A 19,347-nucleotide genomic window follows, 5' to 3' on the forward strand; every position below is an offset into this window, starting at 1 on the left:
TCCATCACCCTGGCCACAGTGATTGGTTCAGAGAGAGATGTGTTAGCCAGGCCAGGCTTAAATCTGGGACTTTGATTAATAGAAATTTAAAGAAAGCTCTTTCTCAGTGGAAACTGTCTTAATCTGTTTGGCCTGCTATAACAGAATGCCATAGACTGGGTGGTGTATAAATAACAGAAATTTATTTCTCATAGTTCTGGAGGCTGGAAAGTCCAGGGTCGAGGTGCTGGCAGATTAGGTGTCTGGTGAGAGCCTGCTTCCTGGTTCATAGATGGCCTTCTTGCTTTGTTCTCACATGGCAGAAGGGGAAAGGGAGCTCTCTGGGTCTATTTTATAAGGGCACTAATCCCATCCTGAGGCCTCCACTCTCATGACGTAATCACCTCCCAAAGGCCCCACCTCCTAATACCATCACATTGGGGATTAGGTTTCAACATATGAATTTGGGGCACAGAACAGGGTAAATGAGAGAGAGGGAGACAGGGAGGGAAAGAGAGGGAGAGAGAGAGAGAATTTTAGTTTCCAGTCCAGCAACGCAGGAATTAGAAATGGCAGTGAATTTTCAGTCGAACGAGCCAGTAAATTCTCCCTATTTTTGGTTTAAGCTGGTTTGACTTGGGTTCCTGTTACTTACAGCTAAAAAACTGCTGACTAATAGACTGACAGACAGTTGCCTCACTTGTCCCTTTTGAATGTGACGGGAGCAATGTACTAACATGCTGGTGATTTACTCTGTTGTTTTTTCATTGTATTTCCACTTAGATAACAATGCCACAGCAACAGCCCTCCAATGGCTTAAAAACCATCCCAGGCCCCCCAGCCTTGCTTCAGCCATACTTGCCTTCTTTCTATTCTTTGAAGAAAATAAGCTCAGTTGCACCTTGGGGACATTGTCCTTCCCTCTGCCTGAGATACTCTTCCCCAGGTCTTCACCTGTCCAGCTCCTTTGTCACCCAGTTTAAATGTCACTGCCTCAGAGAAGCCTTACCTGAACCCCTAGCTAAGATCTCCTCTCAATGGCTCTCTCATGATCTTGTGTTATTTCATTATAGCCCTTATTGCCATCTGACATCTTCTTGTTTACATATATTTTTTATTGTCTGTGTACCTGCATGACTACAAACTTCTTAAGAACATTGATCTTCTCTGTATTCCCCATGCTTAGGACAGTGCATGGTACACAGTAAGGGCTCAGTAGAAGTTTGTGAAATCAATCAGTGAACGGCCAAACATGTAGCTACTATTTATGCATGCAGATTATGTAAGCACTTTATGTGGGTTACTCAGTCCTCAAAACAACCTTGAGGAAGGATTCCTATCATTTTATAGGTAGGAAGATAGAGGTTTGGAGAAGTTGAGCACCTTGCCCAAATTTACACACCTGGGAAATGGTAGAGGTGTGATTTAAACAAAAGACCACTGGACTCCAAAATTTGCAGTCTTATTTTTTTCAGTGACTCCCAGATTTATTTCAAATTTCAACATTCTAAAATCCTAACAGATAAAAATCTTTGCTAGATCATAAGTAGCAATTTGGGAATGATGTGTATAATGTGGCCATCACCAAGAGAACTGACCCTTCTCTCTCTATGAGATCTTAGGGACACATAGGCCCAAAATAGGTCTAAATGGAGATCCTAATAGACAGGTACAGCTTGGTAATGCCTGGGATGCATCTGGAAATAAATTATTGAGGGGGAACTAGGGCAATTCCAGGATTTAGAAGAAATACCTGTGACAACAATATACAGGCAAAGAGGACAGGGGAGAGATCATGATCTCATATACAAGGGGTAGATGTGGGTGGGATATTGGGAGGCATATTGCTGTGAAATGCAGTCTCTCTTTGGATGGAATACAAAAAGTGAAAAGAAAATAAACTGAAGGTTGGGACTTACTATAATTGACATGCGAATGTATTGTTGGTTGTGGAGAGGATCACAAAGTCAGAATAAACTCTGTGCAGAGGAAAAATATATATAACAAAATGATAACATATCATAGAAATTGAAAGACTTATTTGAAGTTCGATTGTAAAAAACATCCAGCTGTCAAAGATTCGATTTCTTATATTTTTGAAGTTTGTTTAATCTTCATGTAGACTTTGACATGTAAGATTATAAATTGAGCAAAGGAAACGTCTTTTATCCTCTTCTTCGAGAACCTGAATTCATCCTTTTCATCATAAGGCATTCAAGAATAAAAGCCCATGACATAAGAGAAGTGAAAACAACATTTTTATTGCTTGAAAAAGATGTAATAGGCAATGTTAGAATTTATATGTGTGTTTCACTTTCTGGTGTTTAGGAATAGCCATAGACATGGCAGTCATGGATCCTATTGCTGTAATAAATGGAAACATTGCTATATTCTGTGGGGTTTTTTCTCAATTCAGAACATTGGCCACCTCAAAACATTCATACTTATAAATATTTTCCCAATAGTTTTAATATTGCCTAATTTGAAGTTGAACTTACCATTGTAAAAATGCTTTATATGAGTTATTTAAACTCCACATGATGGTTGTTACTGGGGAGTTGAGTAAATTATAGAATACTAAAATATTTTGTCACTTAGAAGTTTTTTTATCTTGAAATACTTTCAGACTTACCAAAAGTGAAGAACATAGTGCAGAGAATTCACCCAGCTTCTTGAATGTTATCTTACATAAGGATATTACAATTATCAAAACCAGGAAATTAACAGTGACATAACACTATTAACTAAACTACAGACCTTATTCTAATTTCACCACTTTTCTCACTAACGTCTCTTTTCTGTACCAGGATCCAATCCAGGGTCCCATCTTGCATTTAGTTGTCATGTTTCCTTGGTCTCCTCCAATCTGTGACAGTTCCTCTGTCTTTCCTTGTCTTTCATGATCTGGACACTTTCAATGAATACTTGTCAGTTATTTTGTAGAATGAACCGCGATTTGTGTTTGTCTGAGGTTCTCTCATAATTAGTTTCAGGTCATACATTTTGGGCAGGAATACCAGAGAAGGGACGTGCCTTTCTCATTGCATCATACACATAGGGTGCATAACGTCGATAAACATTGTTGCTGGTGATACTAGCCTTGTTCACTTGGCTCAGGTGGTGTCTTCTGGGTTTCTCTATCATAAAGTTACTATTTTTCTCTTTGTAATTAATAAACATCTTGCAGGTAGCTACTTTGAGACTATGTAAATGTCCTGTTCTCATAATTTTTTTCCCACCAATTTTTGCATCCACTGAACCTCCTCGCCAGCAAGAAGTTATTAACTGTGGTGTTTGCCTAATGGTGGTTTTTATGTTGTTCTCATTCCTTGTACATTTTTTTAAATGGGAATTCTCCTGTAAGTAAAATCTGTACTTTCTCTCCTGTTAATTTATTCAGCCAATTATTTATTTGTATCAGTTTGGGCTCATTTTATTCTATAGGTTATAATCCAACGCTAGCATTATTTACTTTGTTGCTTCAATTGTTCCAGCTTTGGCCATTGGCAGCTCTTTCAGATTGGCTCCAATGTCCCTTTGACCTGCCCATCATTTTTTTGAGAACTTCCTTGCTTTCTGGCACCATAGGTTTATCTAGGTTTTTTCGTTTTCTTTTATTTTTTGTTTGTTTGTTTTTCCTTCTCCAATCCTGAAATCAGCCATTTCTCCAAGGAGCCCTGGTTTCTTTTATTGGAAAATGCCATTTAGATCTGGGTGTTTGTCATGGAACTTGCAATAGAAAAGGAATGCACAAAAGGTCTCTTTCTTTCACATATATGTTCGTGATTTTAACTCTAAAGCACTTATTGTGTACAGTACAAAGTAGATTATGCCTTTAGCTTTAATTTAAAATGTGGAATTTTGATTTTCTGAAATATTTACAAGTCATTAGATCCTATGTCAGATTTACAAGTAAAATTTACAATCAGGTAACTTTACGAGCAAGATATTTCTCTTAAATATGGTATTTCTCAACAAGACACAAATCCTTACACAAAGTTAAATTTGGAGAATTTGCTAATTTGAAACACATTTAAAACCTTCAATTTTTAATTATTTATAGTTGTACAAGATTGAGACATCATGAAAAATATTACTTTGCCTGGTTCACACCATATTTAATAAATATCAATTCTGTGTAAGTGTGGGGACACAAGACTGAACATGGCATGACACCTATCTTCAAGCAGCTCACAAACTGAAACCCCTATGAGGCTCTTTTTAGTTTCCCTCGTTCAAATAAACTTGCTTCCCCCCCGCCCCCCATATGAATCCTTTTTTCTTTCTTTCTTTCTTTTTTTTGTTTTTTACTGTCCATCCATCTCATTGTCATTCTGATACATAGTTATGTTTTTTCTCCAGCCCATATACCACAGCTTCAAAATTCTGCTTAAAATTCTCTTCCCCCAGGAAGCCTTCCCTATATTGTCCAGTCTCAACTAGTTGTTTCTTTTTCCAACCCCACGAGGCTAAGGATACTTTGTCCCACAGGCATGTCAAATTCAACATGAGCAGAATGGAATTCATCGTGCTCCCCTCATCCAGCTTCCTCAACCTCACATTCCTCCAATGTTCCCCACTTAAATGATGCTGCTATAATCTACTCAGGAGCCTAAGCCAGAAACCTGGAGGCAGCTGAGACTCCTCTACCTTCCCTGACCCCATATTCAATGGTCAGCAAGCAGGTCAGTTCTCCTTCTAGCTCCATGTTTTGCTTCTGCCCTCTCTTTACCATCAGGCAACTGTCTTCATTCAGGTCCTCCTTCTTTCTTATCTCAGTTGCAATTTGTCTTAAATGGGTCATCTGAAAAGCAGACCCCAAAACAAGGATTTTGGTGCAGGTGGTTTCTTTGGGAGGTGATTCTGGGAAGCACTCTGGGGGAGTGGGGAAGACTTGGGAAGTGAGGACAGACATCAAAACTGTGCTAATGAGTGGATCACCACTGAGGACAACTGGGGCCCAATCCACTGGGGCCCCTGAGAGACTTTGGGGTACATGCCTTAGAATTGTCTTCCTAAGGTGTGACGAAGCTGGAGTCTTTATCTCCTGACCCAAGGGAGCCCTCTCTTGGGGCCAGAGCCTCAACAGAGACACAGGAAGCCATCAGCATGTGTGGGGAAAGTCTGCGGAGATGTCCAGGGATGGGAAGGGTGGGGGCTCTGCCAGTAGCGGCTATACCATCAGTGCATTCTAACTGATTGTCCTGCCTCCAGTCTTGCTCCCTCCCACCCACCTCCAACTACTGCCCTCAGTGATCCTTCTAAAATGCCAAATAGATCTTGCTATTCACCTGCTTGAAATCTGTCAGTGCTTCCCTTTGCTTTCAGAAAGAGATCCAAATGGCCTGGCTTGATGGGCTAAGGCTCTGCACCCTTTCACACCTGACCACTCCCCAGCGCTTGATCAGACTCCAGGCTCCAGGCACACTACTCTAGCTGTGGTTTTTATCTTGAGCCACACTCATGGGATCCTTGCACACAGCAGTCCCTCTGCCTAAAGGCTGCTCAGAAATATTTAACAAACATTTTATTGTCTACCACACGCTAGGCACTGTGCTAGATATAGCAAATCAAGTAAGGAATATATCACATTTCTTGTCTGCAAGGGGCTCATTCACCAGAAGGAAGGAGACAGACATATATACAGAAATACACTTCAACTAAGCACTGTATTAGAGAAGGGTTCTTAGAGAAGATGCCTAGTGGAGACTTGCTGGATAGAAAGGGGTTTACCCTGCAGACATAGGAAGTAGCCTGGTGTGTGATTAAGATTCCTGAATGCGGACAGTGAGGTATCTGGCAGGAAGGGGTGAGAGTAAGGCTGGCCAGTGGTCAGGGATCTCTGCCTCCCAGGGAGCTTGGGCTTTATTCTTCAGATCAAGACATAATGAGAGGACCCCTTTTCATCCTTCTTTGGAGGTTTTTTAGATTCACTGTGGGGTTGCCTCATCTAAGAAGCCTACCCTAATTCTCTTCCCTTCTTAGATATTCATCTTCTGTGCTCTTCTAGTACCCTTGGAAACCCATCTCTTGGTGCTTACCAGGCTGGCTTGTGTTTTAAGGTGTATGTCCCCCACCATGGCCTGCCAGCCCCTTTGAAGGAAGGGCTGCTCTTCCTTACCTCTATATCACAGTGCCTAGTACAATACGGAGCCCCTTCAGTTGAGACACACTTGGACACCTAAGTGCTTTAAGGAGGACAGAAAGAGTTGGAAGACTAACAGATGCTGCCCTTCAGAAGTTCCTTCCAAGCCAGTGGTGCATGGTCTAGACCCAGCTGAGTGCAGCAAGTTGCTGGACTTCAGGTACATGTTTTTGAGACCATAGGGGCTATGATGATTTCCTAAAATTGGTTACTTTAATTACAAACAACAGTGATTATACCTTGCTAATGGATTTTACAATAGCTGTGCTCTAAAATTCTTAAACTTACTTTTTTCCCCTCTCTTCTTTCCTCCCTTCCTCCCTCCCTTCCTTCCCTCCCTCCTTCCTTCCTTCTTTCCTTCCTTCCTTCCTTCCTTCCTTCCAACTCCCTGTAATTCTTAGACAAGGGCTTTGACTTGCAGGGGGTAGTGGGGAAAGAGGTGCTCTCTTAGGTGATGCAAACACTCTTCATTTCTGCTTTGGCTGGACTCAGAGCCAAGTTCTCTGCCTGGCTTTCTGGAGTGACCAACAGCATTTGAATGGGTAGGGGATGGGTAGTCTGAGCTGAGTCTTCTCTGCCCCAAGAGGGTCAGCTTCTGCCAAGGAAGGGAGATGGGGTGAAGCAATGAGCGTATGAAAACCTCTTTCAGAAAAGTCTATTCTCATTGTTCCTCTTCTCCTTCCAGGGCAGGTGGGAATAAGGGAGCCATTGCTCATGGTCCTCCCACCTCACCTTTTCCTTTCTGAAGGAAAACTGTTCAACTCTTCTATTTTCTTGGAGCAGAGAAGCCAAATCCAGCTGGCTTTGAAGCTTCTGGCAGATTAAAAAGTGTGCATTTCCACATGACTTGCTGAGTTACACCAAATTCTAACGTGTTTTTAAAAAAACCTCCCTGCTGCAGGCTCCTCTGAACGCTGACATTGTGGGGCTCTGAGCACAATTCCAGGTTAATTTTCCAGTGTCTGGTGTTCATGTGTCACTTTCGTGTTGGGTTCTCCCCAGTACATTGCCTTGTCCTTGAGGGAGGAAGCCTGTTAGTCTCCAGCTTCCTTTGTAACTTCCCAGTTCCTCTGCCCACAGCCTCTGCGCATCTGCTCACCCACCCCAATCACTTTGTTTCAAAGTGCTGTGCGACTGAATTTCTCATCTTCAAATGAAAATAATTATTTGGCTTTGTATCCACTGCATAGGGACCTCTGGGTGCATAGATAGGCAGCGTGGCCGTAGAAACTCCAGAGGCAAGCAGCCTTCATGATGCAAAGACTACAAATGTCTCACCTCCTAACGACCTCCCTCGGCAAAAACCAATAGCCCCCCAAAACATTTCCTTTGAACCGCTCTCAGAAAAGGCAGTATGCAGAGTGGTCAGGAGTTCAAGTGCTCAGTGCCCTCCTCTTAAGCTGTAACCTCAAAAGGTCACTTTAGCGCTCAAGCTTCCCTTTCCTCCTATGTAAAATGGGAATAGAAACTGAAGCTACTTTATGGGGATGTTGTAAGGATGATGAGCTATCATATTGCAAACTATTCAGCACACAGTTTAGGGCTCAAAGCATACTAGCTGTGCCTATCAGTAACTAGCTATTACTAGTAGTTAAGATTAGTAGTTTGAGTCTCTCCCCGGACGTGGCGAGCTTGGCTTGGGTCGAAAGCCAGAAAGGGATCGCCCGCCTTCCAGCCTTCCAGGCCCCTTTAAGTCCTACTGTCTGGGGGCCGGGGTCCGAGCCGCCTCGGCGCGCCAGGGGCCTGAGTCCCAATTGTGCTTGCTCAGTGAGGGTGACCTGGTGGCCGCGCAGGCGAGGGCACTGGTGCGGTCCCAACCGCAATGTGGGTGTGGGCGCGGGCGTGGCGAGCGGAGATCTGGGGCGCCAAGCTTGCCCCGAGGGCGGGGGTCTGGCAGCGGCTCCAGGAGCCCGGCAGGGGGTGTCTGGGCCCGTCCGAAGGACGCCGCCTGGCACCGAACTCCGGACGACTGACGGACTCGCGCCCCGAGCCCCGGCCCCGCCCCTGGGGCCCCGCCCCCTGGCGCCCCGGGTTGGCTGGAGCCGGCGGCCAAGCGAGGCGATTTGCCACGCGCCGCGTCTCTGGAGCCGCTCTGAGCCCGGCCCCCGCGGCTGGTCAGGGAGGCAGCAGTGGGGGAGGCAGGGCTACAGGGCGCGACGCCGCCGGGCTGCCCCGCCCTAGGAGGCGCCCGGGTTCTCATCAAGTGACCAGTATCCCTTCCAGGAGAACACGGTCCTTCAGAGGGAAGCGAGCTCCAGCCTGTAGCCCCGGCGCCAAACCGCCGTCATCTCCTTCCTGTGCCGGGTGATCCGTCTCCTCATCCACAAGAAAACATAGTCCGCCCCTCACGTCCTTGTGGGGTAGTGCTCGCTTCCAAACAGTGTGACTCTCTTTGCCCGCACCCTTGTCTTTCCCACTCCAAGTGCTCTAGGACCCACCAAGAAGATAAATCAGCTCTATGAAGAAACCTTAAGGGAGAAGCCAGAGAGGGTGCGAAGAGAGGTGAAGGAAAAGGCGAGCTTGGCGGAGGGACACAGAGTACCGTCGAAATAGTGCGCACGCGCGCCGACAGGAACGAGTTCCGGTCTGGCCCGGGTCTGTCTCCTAAAAATAGCCCCGGTGTGGGGATCCGTGCGCTGATGTCCCGACGAGTCCCGGGCTGAAGGAGGCGGCTCCGGGCGGCGCGGAGCGCTGGTGGCGGGCCCCCGTTGCGGCTTGTGTGCGCCCGCCAGCTGCGCCGGAGAGACGGTGAGGGCCGCGGGCGGCAGGGCTCAGTCCGCGGGGCCTGAGGGGCGGCGTCTCGGCGAGGGGGCTGGGGGCGCCGGGGAGGGGGGCGACGCGGCCCAGGAGGGGCGCCTGCGGGGCTCCGGGGACAGCGGGACGGTGTGGTGTCCGGCTGGTTGAGAGCAGGGGTCGAGGCGCGCGGCGGCGGGGCGGGTGGGGTGAGGGGAGGCGGCGAGCGGTGGTCGCGTCGGGGTCGGAGGCGAGGGGCAAGGCGCCTGCGGAGGTGGGGGCGGGGTGCCCTGAGGGCGGGCCCGAGGTCTGAAGGGGTGTCGCGGGCCGGTGGAGGGAGGCTCGGCCGCGCAGGCTCGGCGCGAGGAGCCTCCCAGGGCGCGCGCCGTGTTTGGGGCTGGGGGGCGGTGGTGGACGTCGTCTCCTTGAAAGTTGAAGGAGTTCCCTGGGGGCCCGGAGCCTCTCTGTAGGGGAACGCCCGAGGGCCGTTTTCCTAATCTTTCAGTGTGAGGCCGGGGTCTCCCCGAAGCGGTTTACCGGGGGGTGCGGGGGGCGTTTTGCGCTGTTGTTGGACTCGAAGAAGTTCCCCCACTTCTGTTTGGGAGAAGGTTGGTCTAACGGAGTGGAACTCTGTGTGTGTATGTGTCTGTGTATGTCAGTGGCCGTGTGTGTGTGGATGTGGATGTGTGTGTGGATGTCAGTGGCCGGGTCGGTACTTGGGGCCAGGAGGTGGCCCGGGCTGGGGGCACCTGCGGGTGCGGACGCCCGACAGTGCGGGGAGACGTCGCGGGGAGGGAAGGGGCTACAGAGGGAACCGCTCACTGCCCTCACCCAGGACGTCCATCTAAGTAGATCCCGGCTCGCAGGGAAGGTTTTGTGTGATAAGAAACTTTGCCTTTTAGTTCGATTCCATCTGTCTTTGATCAGTGAGGATTTATTAGTAGGTGAGATAGTGCAAACAAGTTTGGAAAAGGTGAGCATTTCTGAATTAGAAAAGCAAGGGATTTTTTTGTTTGTATTTTGTTTTTTTCCCATTTAAAGTGTAACTATAAAAATGTTCTCAGACCTGATGATTGATTACTGAGATAAGAAGCGAGCCTTCTGTCATGATCCAGTAGGGAACCATGTGTAGATTGAAGACTAGCAGCACCGTGTTAACCTGCATTTTATTTTACAATGAGATTGTGATTCCAGTAAGTGTGCTTTTAGAAAGGCCTGCTGTGGTGTGTTGACAGTGTGTGTATTTTAAAACAAATACTGTCTGAAAATTTTCAAGTTTTAGCACAGTATGTTTTCATTGTGTCTTGTATCTATTACTGTATGGAGAGAAGGTTCTCTAAAGCTGTAATTAGGTGTACATTACAGAAGAGCACTTTTCCTTTAAGAATCCAGCTGTGTTGTTTTGGCATCTGCCAAGTACTCCAGTTGTCAGTTTTAAAATCTGTTACCTTGGCAGTCCTTGTACAGTCTGTGGAAAAGTTAAACAAAATAGCTTAAAGATTTTTTCTGCAAACACAAAAACGGCATTTATTTTAATAGTGTGAATTTAGGAAACGAGCATAAAATAACTATATTGTGTTATTATGGCTTTTGTATATGTCTCTTGGTTTGGGGTGTTTTTTGTTTTTTTGGTTTAGTTTTGGAAGGCTCAGTCTTTACTCATTTCTTTTCCTGTGAATGGCAACTTTTAAGAAAAAAGTCAGAAGTGTTTTCACTAAAGTGGAAGACAATTTTAGTTAGACTTTATATAACATGTGTTCACTATGTTTGATATAAAACATTATGATTAGTTCTATATGATGATGCACTAACTGATTGTGGAATCACTTCTAATTCTCAGTGAGCATCGTAGTAAAAAGTTGTGATAATGGTGTTAAAATGAAAATACTCTGAAGAACTAAAACTAGTGATTTAAATACTTTGCAGACACGGGCTTTAATAATTCTGTTGGAAGAGTGCTTCCAGTTGAAACTTATTTACTAAAGCCGTCAACAATTGTGAGATGGTAGTGACCTCTCTAAACACAGGTTTTTCATTTAATTCACACTGTTGTTATATATGAAACTGGTTTTATTCACACTGGAGCAAAGGTGATAAAATCATGTTAACTCCTTAAATTGCTTCCTAGCAAAAAGTCCAATAAAATTGTTTAGGGCAATGAGTGAATGAGTGGTGGGGAGTGCTCAGTAGAAGGAAAATAGCTCTTTGGGGCTCAGAAATAATAATTGTAAAGTCACCATATTGAATTAGGGATTGAGAATAATCTTCTTTATTATTAGAGTTTTTATGTTTCCTTAATGGGTATGTTTGACAAGGTTATTTTGTAAATGCAACTGGAAATAATCTTTTAAAGATGAGTTGTTTTGAATGGTGATGTTTTATTTTTCAAGGCAGTTGCATTATTGCTTTGTATTTTACATTAAGAAAGCAGTGCAGGTTAATATTAATTTTATTAATATTCAAGCAGTAGCAGTGTCGTCACTCATTAATTTTTTGGTTACCAAGAGAAATATTTAAGTATATTCTGAGAGTGGTTAAGTAATTGTGGAAATGTTTATTAGAACGTGATTTTGAAGTTTGAAATATTTTAATAAAATCTTTTTAGTAGATTTGTTTTCCGATTTAGGAGGGGGAAGCCATAAGTAAATTTGTTACTGGGAAGTAGCATGCTTATCAGTGTGGTTTTGGGAAGCCACTTTTTTCCCCTCCCTTTGCTGCTTTTATAAAGTCTGGCAGGAGGAATTTAGAGTAACACACAATGATGATGGTCCTAGATTTTCTTTGGGCATTTCTAATTTTATATATTCTGTCTTGTAATCAGACTATGCACCTATTTTTTGTTTGTTTTGGAAGATATACTCTTGGTACATATGAATGTTACAAAGTCTAGCTGAAGTTTTCTTTTATCAGCGATGGGGCAATGAAAATACTGCTTTGTGGACTGAAAACGATCAGCATTGCCTTTTTCTAGATTAGAAAGAAAATTTCTGAATGTTCTTAGTAAATTGAGAAGCGAGTGCCCTCTCAATGTTTGAAGTAATAAGGGAAGTGTAAATATGGAAAATCAAATCTGTCTTCTAGTTAACTTCCTGCATAGAATACTCTAATACATTGTGCTGACTTGCAAGTCCTCATAAAGGAAGGCCGCTTGACTTTGTCATCAGATCTTGGTTCTGATCCCAGCTCTACCATTGACAAAGTTATGAGACGTCTTCTGTGAAATGGGAAGGAACTACACCACCTGCCCCATAGAATTGTTAGAATTAAATGAAATAATGGTGTGAGTTCCTAGGACGTTCCCTGAGACCTGATGTACAAAAATGCATATTGCCTCGTCTCCTTTCATCTCTTCCTGCATACATCCCTTCCTTCCTATGTAGATTGTATAGGTACTCTGCCCAATACCTGTACCTTTAGTGTTTGTTACCAAAAGGATTTCATGTAATGTATAAATACAGGAGAATGCTCATATATTTGTTTGGGATAAAATATCCCAGCATCTTAAATTCATTGTCAGATTAAACATAAAATGTTTAGTTGACTGATCTGCAATCATTGTTGGATTCTAACTTCCATGATCTCTCTACATAAAAAAAAAAAAAAGTGAAATATAAGTATTTTTCCTACTTTTCACTGAAACATGTCGTTAAGGAATTATCTGTGGGAGTTATCTTTAAGATATGATATTTAAAATTTGAAATTACAAAAATATTTTTATAACATACCTGGAATAAGTATATCTAAAAAATAGGTTTTCTTTAGTTGGTAATTTTAATTTTTTATTCTTCATTTTACTTGCTTGGTGGAACTAAATTATTTTATTTAGGTGTGCTTTATCTGTGTATGGTTTATCTGTGTATACTATGTTAAATGGATCCTGTGTCCAGTCTATTATAATTGAAAGTATAAGCTCATTTGTTAATAAGTCTCATGCATGGCACGGGATATGTGTTGGCACATATTTAATAAGTACTATATTATTTATATAGATATATGTTATTTACTGATTTTAATAGTTTTGTATTTACTAAATTGATATTTACTGAACTTAGTATTTTATTTAATATTGAATCATCTTAGTAATCACTGAAGATGAAATCATAAGCATATGAGTTAAGAAAATTAGCTGGTTTATGAAGTGGAATACCAGATTTTTGAATATTGGTGTATGACAGCAGATAATTTACTTCTTCATCAGTTTAATACCTGTTGATGCTGAAAGCCAGAGGAATTGTTAACATGGGTGAAAAACAGACACTAGCTGATCAGACTTCTAATAACTATCAGCCAAGGCATATCTTTTTATGGTTGTCTTGAATCAATACTAATTTTATTTTCTTCCTTATACAAAAATGTAAACTTTAATTTATGGACTTAAATTCAGCCATCAATAAAGTTACATTGTTATATGTTTTGAGAAACGTTTTGGTAGTGGGTGGTAAATTTATATTGCATGAGCTGGACCTTTTCACCAGGTTATTTTTGTTGCCAGCAGCATGCATGTGGAGCTTGACTTGGATTAGTTTGAGGTATGATTTGTGACCCTTGGAACAAAAGGATACTCTCCATTTAACCTGGTAAGATAACTTGTAGCTGTTGGCTTATTAAAACAAGGTGCTCTTGCATTGACTAATATTGTATTTGCTTGTCTCACTTTTTATCCCCAGCCCTAGCAATCCATCTTTTACATAGAGATTAGGATTACATTTCTAAAATTCAGATCTAAATTCAGATCTGAATTTTAGAAATTCAGAAACTTTGAAGGCATGTAAAATCAGTAAAGAGGCAGTAATTTAAAAGATAAGAGGTTGACCTCTAAAATCTGACTGCCCAAGTTTTAATACCCACTCTAGCACTTTTCCTTTGGCAAGTTCTCAGTCTTCTTGAGGCTCAGTGTATAAAACAGTGATTATAATGTTATTTACTTTGTAGAGTTGTTGAGACGATTGAATGAGACATGTATTGTCAAGCTTTTAGCACAGTCCTTGGTACCTAAAATGCAGTAATTTTTTCTCCTGCTGTTACTATCATTACCACTACTGCTGTTGCCATTATTAGTCACGGTTCACTTCATAGTATGATTCTATCCTATCTTTCTAGGCTCATTGTCAGCCACAACTCTTCAGTTTCTATGACCCAGTTAAGGCCAGCTATTTGCTCCTCTCTGAAAAGGCTATTATTTTCATGCTGATGTCTCCCACTTTTATTTTTCTAGCCCAGAATTTTCCTGAGCTTGATATTCACTTGGAAATCTAGTTGGGATTTCAAACATAATGTTAGCCACGTGACTAAGATATAGCTATTTATTTCTCTCCCCCAACCTTCTTCCTCTCTCCTACCCTCAAACCCTGGTGTCTCTACTGGCCCTCCCCATCTCAGTAAATGGCAGGACTCAAGCCAGAAACCTAAGATATCATTTTGGATTCTTTTCTTTAATCTCAGATCCAACCCATCCACACGTTATATTGTACCTTCAAAATCTGTCTTGAGCCAATCCACTGCTCTTAGCCTTCACTGCCTTCACCTCTTTATTTCAAGGCATCATTATCTCTTGCATGAATTACTGCAGTAGCCTCCTGACTGGGCTTCTTGTTTCTTTTCCTGTTCCTCACAAGTTCTTTATTCACACAGCAGCCCTAGGAACCATTTTAAGAGCCTCAGTCATGTCATTTTTCCTTAAAATCTTCCAGTGACTTCCCATTCCTCTCGAATGGCCTGTATTCTTTTCTGCGACCTGAATGGGCCTGAATGATCTTTCTCCTTCTCATTGTTCTTCCCTTCATTCACTGGATGCCAGCCACTTGTGCCTCTCAGTGTTCTTTAAACGTTTTACTTCCTTTTTAGGGTTTTTTGCACTTTTTGTACTACCTGCTTGAGATGCTTTTCATAAGGCTGGCCTGGCCAAACTCTTTGGAACTTGGCCCAGATCTCACTTTCTCACTCAGACCATCCTGTTTAATGTTGCAGTCCGTTAGTTACTCTGTCACACATCTTGTTTATTTTCTTTAAGACACTTAGTATAATTTGTACATATCTTGTTTAGTTATTACTTAATTATGGTTTTTCTCCATTATCTGAATGTAATATATCTATATCTTCATTCATGTTTTTGCCAGGGATTGGAATGCTCACTTGCTCATATTTATCCTTTAAGTTGTAGCTCAGATGTTATCTTGATAACCAATTTTAATGTTTTTAGACAAAGTTTTCCTCCCTTGCTCTTGATGCACACACTATTTGTAAAATCCATTATAGCCTATTTAAAGTATTATAATTGATGTCATTCTCTTCTGCTAGGCGGAATTCCTGTGTCAAAGACTGTGTTGCTCTTTCTGTATGCTCAGTACCAACCAGTCTGTCATGCCACATATTAAATCTCCGTAAATGTTGAATTGAGTGGAAGTTGTCCTAATCAACTGAAATGACCAACACAAGCCAGTTTTCCCAAATGAGACTTTAAAAATTATAAAAGTACTTTCCAGATTATAAAATACTAGTTTGTGCATTTCCTGTACATATTAATATATGTATTGTGGGTCAAGGCAGGAATCCCAGAGTTATCGAGCCTAAGTATAATAGCATTTCCTGAGATTCCATTTTGTGAGAGCTTTCGTGGCCAGCATTAGGAACCTAACAGCTATTTGTAATGGTGAAGAGCATTCCACATTCTAAATACCTAAATTACAGATGAGCTTTTGGAACATAACCTGTTTGTAAGTTGGGGACTATTTTAGCAAAATGTTTATTTTGATGCTGAAAACCTTTTTCTTAATGGTGTTAAGCTTATTTTCACATGAATTATGAAGGGAAAGGGAGAAAAGAATCTGTGAGTTGAGATTTTGTTTTTCAGAAATGGCTCGGTTTTCCCAAAGTAAAGTTTTGGTATTGGCAGAAGGTTGTTGTTGTTTTAATGTTTTGCTTTGGGAAAACCTTAGAGAGAAGTTACAAGACTAGTACAGTGAACTCATATACCTGTCACCTAGATTCACCGATTGTTAATATATTTAGCATGTTTGCCTTATGATTCTCTGTATTTGCAGAGTGACCCCAAACTCTGGAAACAGATATTATTATTTTATTTTATCTATAATTTGAAGCTCCTTGATTACATTTTCTGGAGTATGCCAAAGATTCAAGTTTATTCAGTTAAAGTCAGAAGCATATCATCTGAGGCAGAACATCACAGATGCATACAAGGGATAGATTAGAAATGCTGCATTAATGTACTTTGCTAACAAGGAAACCACATATTAAACATATTAATGTCATTCAGCATATCATGTGTTGTGCTGTAATAGCAGGAGTCCACTCTGTAGATCTTTTTCCTCTTCTTTTTTTTCTTTTCTCCTTTTTCTTCCTTTTCCTATTATAATTATTTTTATTGTTAACCATTTGAGAGTAGGTCTCACACATCATGATCCTTTACCCCAGGTGCTTCAGCAATATTGTCTAAGAACAAGAGATATTCTTACATAACCACAGTATGATGGATTCAAGAAATTTAATATTGATACAATAATTTACTATGCAGTTCATGTTGAAATCTCTTCAGTTGTGCCAATAATATCCTTTAATAGTGTTTTTTTCTAATTCAGTGTTATTTATTGTATTTTAGTTGTCCTCTCTCCTTTAATCTGAGACAATCCTTCAACATTTTTTTTCCTCTGGCATGAATAGTTTTGAAGAGTACAGGTCCTTTGTTTTGTAAGATGCAGGAATACCACGTAAGTGGTGATATATCCTTCATAGAAAAAGGCAATATAATATAATGGTTGACCCATAGTATTGTTGTTTACTTGGATCACTTAGTTAAGGTTTGAAAACTCCATGTAAAAGTTTTCATTGCCCCCTTTGTTATTGTTGAATAATCTTTGGGGAGACCCTTTGAGACTGTGTAAATACTCTGTCTTCCCCCAGAATGTTCACATAATGGTTTTAGCATTTGTTGATGATTCTTGCCTGAATCAGTTATTACACAGCAGTTTCAAAGTGGTGTTTTTATATTATTCCTTCTATATTTGTTAGTTGGCCTTCTATTCAGTTGTAAATTAGAGCTTTTCCTTTTCATTGCTTATTTAATATCAATATAAGTTTATAGATTCTTTTTTTATGAAGTAGGTTATACTCTATCACCTGTAAGTATTCATTTTTTAAAAATATTTATTTATTTTTGGCTGTGTTGGGTCTTCGTTGCTGCACACGGGCTTCCTGTAGTTGCGACGGAACAGGGGCTGCTCTTCATTGTGGTGCACGTGCTTCTCATTGCAGTGTTCTCTTGTTGCGGAGCACGGGCTCTAGGCACACAGGCTTCCGTAGTTGTGGCTCGCGGGCTCTAGAGCGCAGGCTCAGTAGTTGTGGTGCATGGGCTTAGTTGCTCCGTGGCATATGGGATCTTCCCAGACCAGGGGTCGAACCTGTGTTCCCTGCATTGGCAGGCAGATTCTTAACCACTGTGCCACCAGGGAAGTCCCCTGTCAGTATTCATTTTGATGTTCCAAATTAACTCAGGTTTGGTCAGTGGGAGCTCCTTCAACTTAACTCATTGATTGTTTTGACATGTTTCTATCATTTTTGGAGCACTTCCTTACTTTGGGGACAGAAGATATTCCAGACTCATCTTCTTTCCCTGCAGCTGTCCTAGGATCAGCCATTTCTTCAGGGGGGTCCTGGTTTCTTTCATTGGGTTAAGAGTATTTAGAAGTCAAGAACTGGGCAGTAGGTATGCTCGTTGATACTGGAATATCATTGTTTTTAGAGCCTTAGCTGACCAAGCTGAGAAATTTTGAGTTTATGCTGATTGCTCAAGCAGTAGATTGTAATTTTTCTTTACGTTCCTGGAACTCCTTAGCACAGAATCTTTTCTTTTGAAACTGTTAACAGTTTAAGTGACTAATTTGTCATGGAATTTTTCTGTTTACTTCTGTAATGGTTGGGTCTTGATTTCCAAAACTTATTTTAAGGTTCTTGGGAATAGGAGTCCTGTTTTATATCTCTTTGTATGTTCAGTGAATATGTTTCATAGTGCCTTGAGCATGATTGGTACCCACAGGTGGTTTATAATGTATAAATATAATAATGACTCAATATTATGTTTATTACTTTTACACCATAGTTAACTATTCTTGTGTTTTGTTGTAGCGTTTCAGGTAATTTTGTGGAAGCTTTTAAGTGAATTGGTGATTCATTTGTTCTGTTTTTACTAACTTTGTTAACCTTGAAGTAATGAAACATCTAAAAGTTTTTCAACTTAAAAATTTTAAAAACCTAATTCTTGAGATTAAAGTATATAATTAAAGAACATCAAAATGACTAATTTTGACATTGCTGTTTTATAGTGTTTTGTTCTTTAGCCCTTTCTGGGATTCACTTTAATTATAGTGAGATGATATCTAGATCCTTTTTAAGTCTAGGTTACATGCTTTATATATAATTAACGTTGACTTGTTTATGAAAGTGAAATTAAGTGCTACAAAGTGTAGTGGAAAGAATATTGTGCTACTGAGCCAGGAGTCATTGGGTTCTAACTCTTTGTAAACATTGTGTTACTTTGGCAATTTCACAGTTGGATTTTCATTATCTTATTCAGTCTATGGGGCTAGGTGATGAGGAATAAGAGTGAAAAGGCATGGCTTTCACAGTCATGTGGGAGTATGGATACATATAGGTTTATAATTCACTTTGCTATGTGCTTGATGTGTATAGTGCAGAGTGCTACAGGAGCACATAGAAGGGGCAATTAACCCAGTTTCAGGGAAGCCAGGAAAATTTATTCCACTGGAAGTGACATTTTCAATTTAGGATGAAGTCTAAAGAGTGAATAGGACTTAGCCTTGTGAAGAGAGTAGGTAGAGTTTACTAGACCTGTTAAGGGCAAGAGATACACTTAAGAACCTTGGGTTGCTTGGAGAAACTCAAAGAGTACACTATGGATGGATCAGGCAGTGCCAGAGAGATTAGACTGGAGAGGTAAATAGGGACCAGATTATGAGAGCCCTTAAGCTGTGTTAAGGAGTTTGTACTTTATTTTAGGGAAAATCTAAGCACCTTAAGCCTGGGAGGAAATTAATTTAAAAGGTGATACTGATTGCACTGTGTAGACTTCTTCAGAGAGAGTTAACAACTGGTAGGCAGGGCTTCCCTGGTGGCACAGTGGTTAAGAATCCGCCTGCCAATGCAGGGGACATGGGTTCAAGCCCTGGTCTGGGAAGATGCCATATGCTGCGGAGCAACTAAGCCCATGCGCCACCACTACTGAACCTGCTCTCTAGAGCCCATGAGCCACAACTACTGAAGCCCGTACGCCTAGAGCCCATGCTCCGCAGCAAGGGGAGCCACCGCAATGAGAAACTAGCGCACCACAACGAAGAGTAGCCCCCACTCACTGCAACTAGAGAAAGCCTGCGTGCAGCATCAGAGACCCAACTCAGCCATAACTAACTAACTAAATAAATAAATAAATTAAAAAAACCCAAAAAACTGGTAGGCAGGGA

The 19,347-nt window shown here is 41.6% G+C and overlaps 1 protein-coding gene across 5 annotated transcripts in view; it reads left to right on the forward strand.

Moving 5' to 3' along the window:
- Positions 1-8,295: 8,295 nt before the first annotated feature.
- Positions 8,296-19,347, forward strand: part of MEF2A (myocyte enhancer factor 2A) — a 178,423-nt gene continuing 167,371 nt past the window's right edge. For all 5 annotated transcript variants that reach the window (XM_060005511.1, XM_060005508.1, XM_060005510.1 and 2 more), the window contains exon 1: positions 8,296-8,872. The gene's annotated coding sequence lies outside the window, so the exon portion shown is untranslated. The remainder of the gene's footprint in view (positions 8,873-19,347) is intronic.

This window comes from Delphinus delphis, chromosome 2, assembly GCF_949987515.2.
Source record: "Delphinus delphis chromosome 2, mDelDel1.2, whole genome shotgun sequence".
Lineage (NCBI taxonomy): Eukaryota > Metazoa > Chordata > Mammalia > Artiodactyla > Delphinidae > Delphinus > Delphinus delphis.